This window comes from Lasioglossum baleicum, chromosome 2 (genome assembly GCF_051020765.1).
Source record: "Lasioglossum baleicum chromosome 2, iyLasBale1, whole genome shotgun sequence".
Taxonomy (NCBI): Eukaryota; Metazoa; Arthropoda; class Insecta; order Hymenoptera; family Halictidae; genus Lasioglossum; species Lasioglossum baleicum.
In genome coordinates, this window is record NC_134930.1 from 12,653,740 (window position 1) to 12,662,682 (window position 8,943).

Sequence of the window (8,943 nt, forward strand, 5' to 3'; positions counted from 1 at the left end):
TAGTAGTAACTTTATATATAGTGTTAAGGTAAAAAAAAAGGGCACGAACAAAACGCGGCTCAATTCGCCGGACTCGAGCTAGAGTACAAGCTTGTTTCAGATTGACGTCTGCAACAACGGGGTCTTAGACCCACACAAAGTGGATATGTCCCTACACCTATTCCTATCAACTAGCAGCTAGAGTTTGGTCGTAGCCCGTAGTAGTTTAGAGTTTAGATAAACTGTCGCGCCAGTGTCGCGATTTCACGGGCTGCCAATCGGGCTCCTTTGGTGGATATGCTTGAATTAGGCTCAGACTCCTAGAAACGAACGTCGAGGATCGTTGCCGCTGATCTAATCAGTTTCAACCCTTTAGCATCCCTAATTTTACCAAATCTATATGTCTGTGTTTGAATCAAAGTGGCGCAATGGTAAAATTCAATATGATGGAAATTAACTGATATTAAATAATCTGTCACTTTCTGAGCATATCTACCTTCATTTGTATATGTAAATTGTTCTATTAGTATGCCTGCGTATTGGCCTTTAGTATAAATTTCAGAATACTGGAATTCCTGTCGTTTGTATGACATAAGATCGATTATGTTTGTTCCAGACTGACAATGAGAGGAAACTGTGCACGCGTGGCTGTATCCTTGGAGAGCACGTGTGAAACACACAAACGCGCGCGAACGAACAAGCTGCTACACGAGCGCAAGTTCCACTAGAAACACGTCAGCACGCACACACTAGTGCGTGCTTTTACGTCACTCACACGTGCCATATTTGCACGTACACTACGGGTCTGCTCATATGTATGGAGTATCTCCGGCGATATAGTTATGCACATCATACACGCTGAATGTTGACCAATGCAGAATTGGCAGACTATTATGTGGCACACACAACTCTTTAAACAAAATCCATCTCTCGTGAAACACACAAAATGAACTGATTCAAAATTCGTTACTTTCAAGTCTGGCATTTGTATGCTTTGCTCATTCTCTTCCGACCACCTCGATCGCATAAGTTAATTCGACGTCAACAAGATGAACTGATTCGAAAATCGTTACTTTCAAGTCTGATTTGTCTATGCTTCGCTCATTCTCTCCCGAACACCCCGATCGCATAAGTTAATTCGACGTCACCGATGTCCCTGTCACCGATTACACCGACATTCGTCATATATGTATTTCACTATCGTCACCGACTGTCTGTCGCGCTTTTGTCCCCGCGAATAGTGAAGCACGGCGATGCTGTTCCAGACAATTACTAAATCAACGTGCAATTAAATATCGATGCCATTTGGATCGTTTCAAAGGGCATTGCACGTGTCCGAAAGGCAAACCCCGGCCGTAGATAATAGTTGCGCGCAAACTTCATTTAAATATTGACATCATTAGCAACAACGTGGGTCTATGAGGTCCCGTTAAACATTTCGCCAATTGTAAATAACAAGGTGCGTGACGGACGCAGGCCGAATTCTCATGAAGCAACGACACCCGGCTGCCGCCGCCACCCCGGTGAATATACCCCGGCCAACCATTACACGCTGAAGTGTGACAATTCGAAACGTCGCTGTTTTATTGAAACGCCGTTCTCCTGTCTTTCACTGTTCCCCCTTGGGTCAAATTTAAAGGGGACAAAGTGCCTTTGACGACAAAACACTCGACATCCAGTTCGGTTATTGCATAGACAGGGACAATTGAGTCGAGCGAGAACACCGAGCAAGGGGTAGATAAATCCCACCCTTTGAGATCGCGGCTAAATGGGCGTCCTATTCTATCGGTTAGGGTTAATTTCATAGCGTGATCTTGTCCAAATCCACTCCACGTTACGCCAGATAATTTGGTCACGCGTTAAACGCAGACATGTTTCTGCAGTTTTTATCAAGAGATACCATTCATGTTATTCAGTAGATAAAGATTAACGATAAACGTACCGAGCTCTAACAGCGATTAAAGTATTTGAGCTTATACAAAAATGACAAAGCTCTACTTACAGTAAAGTCACGTTTACTGTTCAACAGCCTGCGTCCTGCACAGACAGTGATCGCATACCGTCATTATTTTTTTATGACTGCGTTTACCGCGCCGAGAGTTCAAAAGAAAGCCGAACGTAGAGAAGGACAGCATGACAGTAGAGTGGGTAGGCACTGGACAGTGATCGCGTACCCGATCGCGGACAGTAAGCGCGACTTTACTGTATTTAGATCTCGTGCAATTTTTCTTACAATATGTGCTTGGATGAAAAAATTTATCGAATTAGTTTCCATGTATGCAACTTCATAATTACAATAATTACAAAATAAAAATATAAAACCGTTCATTTGACCAACAGTGGTAGGTTTAGTATTAACAGATTAATACGATATCCTATCTTCGTCTCCCTGACCGTAGACCATCTCAAAACAACGTCGCAATGCTCTCGTACTCGTCGATTGAATTCCAACATGATTAAACACGTGATCAGGAGAAAGTAGTTTTAATGTTTAAAAATCGAAGCTTTATCGAGGATATCTGTTGTTTTAATTGGTTTTCCACACGTTTTCGCGGTGGCATCGGTAATCGGCGAATCGCGAAGGTGCTCCAGCGAGCAAATTAGAAATCACACGGATCACAGCGGCGGCGTTGGGTGCGCCACGAGCTCGTGTTTCCCGTTTCAACCGGAGAGGAATCTCTGGCTCTCTTTCCTGAACGGCGAGAGAGCTATAAAATATGCACGCGATAATAGAACCGCCGCAGCGCGCCGTGCTGCGCCGCCCACGGGGTACAGCTCGCCGCGCCGTTCTGCAAAAGGGATGTAAAGAGTATTGCAAACAATTTGCACGGTGCACATTCATTTTTCAGGCTCGGCGACGTCAAACGGAACCTCATCATCGCGATAACCTTATTGCACGTTGTCAAACGTGTTTCTCGCCCTCGGTCCCACCCCCACGAGTCCGCCTCCGCGTTCGCCGCTCGATGTCGGTTGCAAAGTAACTCGACGTGACGGTAACAACAACAACAACAACGGTAACAACAGAAAAGGGTAATAGAAAAAAGTGAACGCGTGCATGGGTAGACGAGAGAGAAAATAGGGCAAGGTCAATCGGGGCGACGCGACGTGAAGCGAGCAGGTTAACACGCTCGAATAATTTCCACTAAACGGAAGCATTTACCACCCCCGACAGTAATATAAAAGCGTTACGGTGGAAACAGCGGCCAGTTATCCCAGGGACGACGCTCGTCAAATCTCGAAGGGTGTACACAGTCTCGTAGGAGAGGGCAGTTTCGGTTTGCCCTACCCCGGGGGACGACGGCGCGGCGGCGCGCACACCTAAGTTTAAAGGGAGCGAAATATCGGCGGCAACAAGGCAGTTAACGCTGCGGCGGCTGTCGTAAAGAGCAGAGGGAGGTAAAGAGACGTAGTAAAGGGGGTGGTGGATGCCGGGCACGGAGGGGTTGACGGGGGCAGCCAGGTAAATTCCCATCCCTCGATAGTCTGTCGTTAAACAGAACCCCCGCGATACGGGGCCAGGGTTGTGACGCAGTCTCTCCCCAGTCTAGACGCACTCTCGCTCTCTCTCCCTTTCTCCCTCTCTCTCTCTCCCTCTCCCTCTCTCTCTCGGTCTCGCTCTGGCACCCTGTCAGTCCGCGCTCACCGACACGCATCCATAGTTATTCCGCCTCACTCACACCGGCAACGATTTACTGCCCTATCCCGCTACCCCTGACTCCGACTACCCTTCTTTCGCCGTTAATGCCGCGCCACGTACTCTCGAACACGTACACGCGCATAAAGATACGGCCCGTAAACCCGAACAAGCGCGAAGACGCGCGTTTTACTGTGTGCGCGGGCGTCCGCGCGCGTCCCCGCTCGGTCGCACACCGATACGGAAGAACGATTACCAACACCAACGCGACATGGTGGCGGCGCGGTGGCGGCACCGGTGACCGGCACCGGGGATACCGTCTACGAGCATAATGAAAAGCAGATTAAAAACTTTCGTCGGGGACGGCCAAGTACGACGCGAGATGATTGGGGGATGAGAGCTCTCCTGCTACCGGTCCGCTTTCGTACCTGCTGCTACTGCTGCTGCTGCTTGCTTCCCTTTTGCTACCATCCGCCCGCAACCATTGCGATACCGACAAGAGTTATTGAGTTGCGCTAGGTCAGGTTTATGATCTACTATCAGTAAATACCTACGCGCGTGCTCTTCCACCCTCTCTGTCTCTGTTCCTCTCGCGGATGCCCTTATCTTGATACGGGTTACCTTCAAAATCACCGACATTGTTTTCATCCACATCGTATCATCGGTGTCGAGTTTGCAAGCAATGTTTATTCATCGACATGTTGACATTTTTTACACCCTCGTGAATTCGTGAAATACGCTGTCCATTTATTATACATAGTTGACGCGGCTCTTTATCTACGCATTTATTTATACGCTTAAGAAAAATAATGAGGCAAGTGTGACAAAAGTTATCACATAACGTAATTATTTTATCGATTAATATGTCACAGAACTTTTTTCATTTTATAAATTAGATAATTTTTTAAAAACGCCCTTGTGTTATAAGTAGACTGCGGATTTTATGCATATATGACAAACATGAGTGGGTGTAATTTATTATAGCAAAAATATTGGAGAAATTTAAACGTACTATCATATTATTCTCAAAATAAATATTTCTAATTCACTCCAGTTTGTTGAAATTCAAGTAAGACATTTTTATTTTGCATGAAGATCCGCAGTCTAGTTATAAATTACGGTGGGAATGGATAAAGAAAAATTCTGGAATAAAATACAAAACCATCAATTTTTTCATCACGGACACATTTTATATGATTGAATTGTTAATGGACTCTTTTTAGTAACCGTTCTAAAATAAACCGTTTATACAGAACTGTTATTATACAAATTCTAAAATATTTGTTCTACTTGATCACAGCAACACATACTTTCTTAAACGAAGCACATATGCACACTCGAACAGAATTTGATTAAAAACAAAAGAGTAATCATTTCTATCCCAGTCTTTCGGTACAGCTGAACATTCCTAAAATAATCAACGTCACCTGTTCTATTTGACGGAGACACGTTGCTCGATATGTTTACACGTTAAAGCGTTACATGCTAAGATGGATCCTACCTAATGCACTTAATGGATAAACGCCGGTTTAAGAAGGAAGATAAACTGCGAGCAAGGCACGATGCAAATGAAGAAAAAGAACGTGGCCGTGGAAGGAAGAGTGATTTTTTATTGTCAACTTCGATGCCGCGCGTATAGTCTGCTTACGTCCACCTGGATGTGGTTCCTGCCTCGTTGAGCCAGCATACACAGTAGCTATGGGTTTTATTAAAACGGTATATCGGCTGTTTTATCTTATACCTACAGCCTTGTATTTAAGGTTTTGAAATTCAAATGAAGCGGCCCGGTGCCTGCCATCTGCTATTGATATGCGAAATATCGCAAGTCTACCGGGTCCGCCTGGTCTCCTATGAACGGCGCTATAAAATCACAAAAGAATGTATATGCTTGTCGCGAAGAGAAGAAAATTCGTGCTCCCCGCGAAAACGCATCCCAACGATACTAACGCCTGGGTCTTTGTTAACACATTATCCACCGGCAATTATTCCATTATGTTTGAGAGTCCGTGGCCCATGGCTAAGGACTTTTTAATACATCCCCCAACAGCAACAGTTACCTCAATCGTGAACCAACAAAACCCACCCTTAATAACGTAATCTAATAATTTTGCTTGGGATTATTGTGTAAAAAAAGATTTCTAAGCTTCCTTTCGGTACAGCATAATTTTTGAAAAGCCTATTAATAGAAGTCCGGTAGATAAAGTGTTTACCCGTACGATTAGGAAATTATGAGCGACTTAACTCCCTTCTTAGAGTTCTTCGTTAATTTCTTCGTTACTTATCCTTTGTAATTGAATCGTTAGCGGGGCAATTTCGTAATTGGTTTGAATGATGAAGAAAATGTTATTTATTAAAAGTGTTCCTGCGCACAAATCCTTTGTAGTAGGTTAATTAGGTACTGATTGACTGAACGCACACACACATGACACTCGTTAGGCGAGAAATGTTCTGAAATAATGCAATTGAGGGTGAATTCGACTTCCGTTATTTTTTTTATTTTCGCTTTAAGTCTATCTTGCGGAGGATTGATCGATGGAGAAGTATTAGTGTTTCAGCGGGAAACGATCGAACGGAAAGCAGGATGTTAATTGTGCGTCCTCGGTGTTCTTCCGGTAAGATTTCGATCTAAAACAGGGTAGATTATCTGGCAGAAATTGATCTCGTTCGTTCGTTCTCCGCTCCGAAGTCTTCGGGGATGGAAAAGCCTGACGTAAGCTAACAGAAACGTTGCCCGAAGACAATTTTCTTGCTACGCGTGGGATCCTTTCCGCCTCACGGACATAACAACGAAAATACCTACGGGATCCTGCGAAATTCACACGATCCGTCTCGCTCGGTAATCCAAACAAACGCACACACCGGCGCGCGGTGCGGCGCACGGACAAAAGGTATCCGTTGCCTTCGATTGATCGGGGTACTTTCATCGAGGGATATCTTTCGGACACGTAGCCACCTAACATCCCGGCAGACCGAATTTTCGTTGGTACGTGTGCCGGAATGATGCACGTATACCGTCCCACTCGTACACACGCGCGCACACACACACACCCACGCATACAGACGTGAACGCGCGTGGACGGTGTGCATCGGCTACACCCGGCCGCGCACACATTCGTGCACGCGTGGTGCCTTGCAAGAACGGGAAATCGGGGGAGGAAGAGAACGAAGAGGGTCGTAGGAGGGAGAGTGACGGAGAACACAGGGGCAACGGAGAAAGAGAGGCCGTGGGGGGGAGGGGCAGGGAGAGAGAAAGAGAGAGAGAAACAACACGCAGACACTCGCGAAATTATGACCTTCGCTTACGTCTGGATACATCGCTCGAGTGAACGAGCTAGCGCCAGCAGACGACCAGGGTTTATAGGGTTGTCAGAGGCATGATGAGGGGTGGCGAGAGGGGAAGGGCGGACAAGTGGCAAGAGGAAGACGACGAAAGAGAACACGGCCCCCGTGCACGAGAAAGAAAGACAGAGGGGCAGAGAAAGAGAAAGAAGGGGATGGGGTTGGTTAGCGGACCGGTGGGATGGGGGTTGGAGTAGGATGGTAGTTACGGGGACGCACACACTGGCGTGGTTTTACTGTTTCGGAAGTCTAGCCGCCCCTAGGCTATCCACTCCCTTTCCGGCAGTGGTGAGGTCCCACCATCCACCCGACGACCACCCTTCGTCCTCCTCCCATGGGGGTGGGGGGTGGACCACCACCCGCTTATACGACCTTCCATCCCCTTTGGCCAGACTAGCACACACCGAAGTCGTAAACCTGCACCCTGCTCTCTGCCTGGCTCTCTGTTTGTCTCGTTCGCTTCCACCCTTCCCACCCCTTCGCTCCCTGTCCGCCGCCCGCCCCCGTCCTCACCGAACTCTTGGTTTTCCGCTTGCTCTTGCTCTTGGCTCTCTGTCCCTCGACATCGTTCCACCCTCACTCTCGACCGAGCGACCAGCCTGCCTGCTGCTGCTGCTTCCACCGACCTACCACCCGCGTACCTTCAACCTCGCGCGCGGATACCTCGAATGCACCAGCTCTTTCTCATCGTCTGTCTGACACGCACGCACGCCATCGCTACCGCTCTCGATGGATACACACACACACGTATTACACAGGTGTGCGAACGGTGGTCTCTCACCGACTCGCTCGTTTACTCGCTTCTGCTCGCTCGTGCTCAATTCTGCTCGCTTCTGCTCGCTCGCACGCGCGCGAACGAGAACCAACGCGCATCCCAGTCCCGGCCCTGGCCCCGACGCGTGTATATACGATCTTTTGCAAGAGGTATGGGGGAAAGGACGTAATTCCATCGACACCGGTGGTGGTACCGCGCCAACGACCCCTCTGTTCCCTTTTCCACCCGCTCTCAGACCCGCGAGCGGCGGCGGCGGCGGCTGGATCACGAATTCGTTTCGACGAAATTGTTCGAATCCACGTTCTGAATTATCGGGCCTCGAGCAGTTAAACGGCAATCCTCCCGTTTCCTGCCCCCGGCCAAAGTATGTAGATTGCTCGATGTGTACATAGCCTTCCTGAGCTGTCGCCAGACGCCTGCCGACACGAAGGCCTCCCTCCCTTTCTCTCTGTCTCTGTCTCTCCCGATGGTTAACACTTTTTTCACCCTGGATAGATTGGAAACACGAATGTCGAAGGAAGACATGCTATAGACGAGGCAGGAACGTTGCTGAAAATGATTTTTGAGGGATGGACGTCTGTACACCGCACATTTGTCTCGGGAAGTTGTCCGAAAGTTGGAATTTTTTTATCTTGCCCGAAAGGAATGAAGGTGTTTTCTCGTATTACTGAATATACAGGGTGTTAATTTTAACCCGAGCACATAAATTATTTTCGCTACTATTGAATGTAAGAGAAAATTACTAAATAGGATGTACAAATGTAATAATTTATTTTTTATCACTATCAGATGCACGTCTTAAAACCGTGTACATCCTATTTAGTAATTTTTTCTTACTTTCAATGTGAACGGATATAAGTTAGGTGCTTGACTTAAAATTAACACTGTATATGCAAATAACCTACGGTAATATTTTTGTCATAACACATAGAGAAATAAATACGTGAAAGAACACCATTCTAGTGATGACAGACGACATGAACTTTGTAATGGCTATTATTTATCTATTTAATTATTTATTAATAAATGATAAATATCAATTACATCTAGTCTCTCTTAAAACATAGCTAAACTGTACACTTTGAATATTTTATTAGAAATATTAGTAATATCCTTCATCAGAATCAAGAATAACTTTTCCTGTTCGAAGTATGTTTCTGACACAAACCCAAATTCTTCGATTCGTATAAGTACATTTAATACTACATCTACCGAG

General features: G+C 46.4%; 1 long non-coding RNA gene across 1 annotated transcript in view; it reads left to right on the top strand.

The window, feature by feature from the left end:
* Positions 1-6,850, top strand: part of LOC143217798 (uncharacterized) — a 46,821-nt gene extending 39,971 nt beyond the window's left edge. The window contains exon 3 of the long non-coding RNA XR_013010901.1: positions 596-6,850. This is a non-coding gene — a long non-coding RNA (uncharacterized LOC143217798). The remainder of the gene's footprint in view (positions 1-595) is intronic.
* The last annotated feature ends 2,093 nt before the right edge of the window (positions 6,851-8,943 follow it).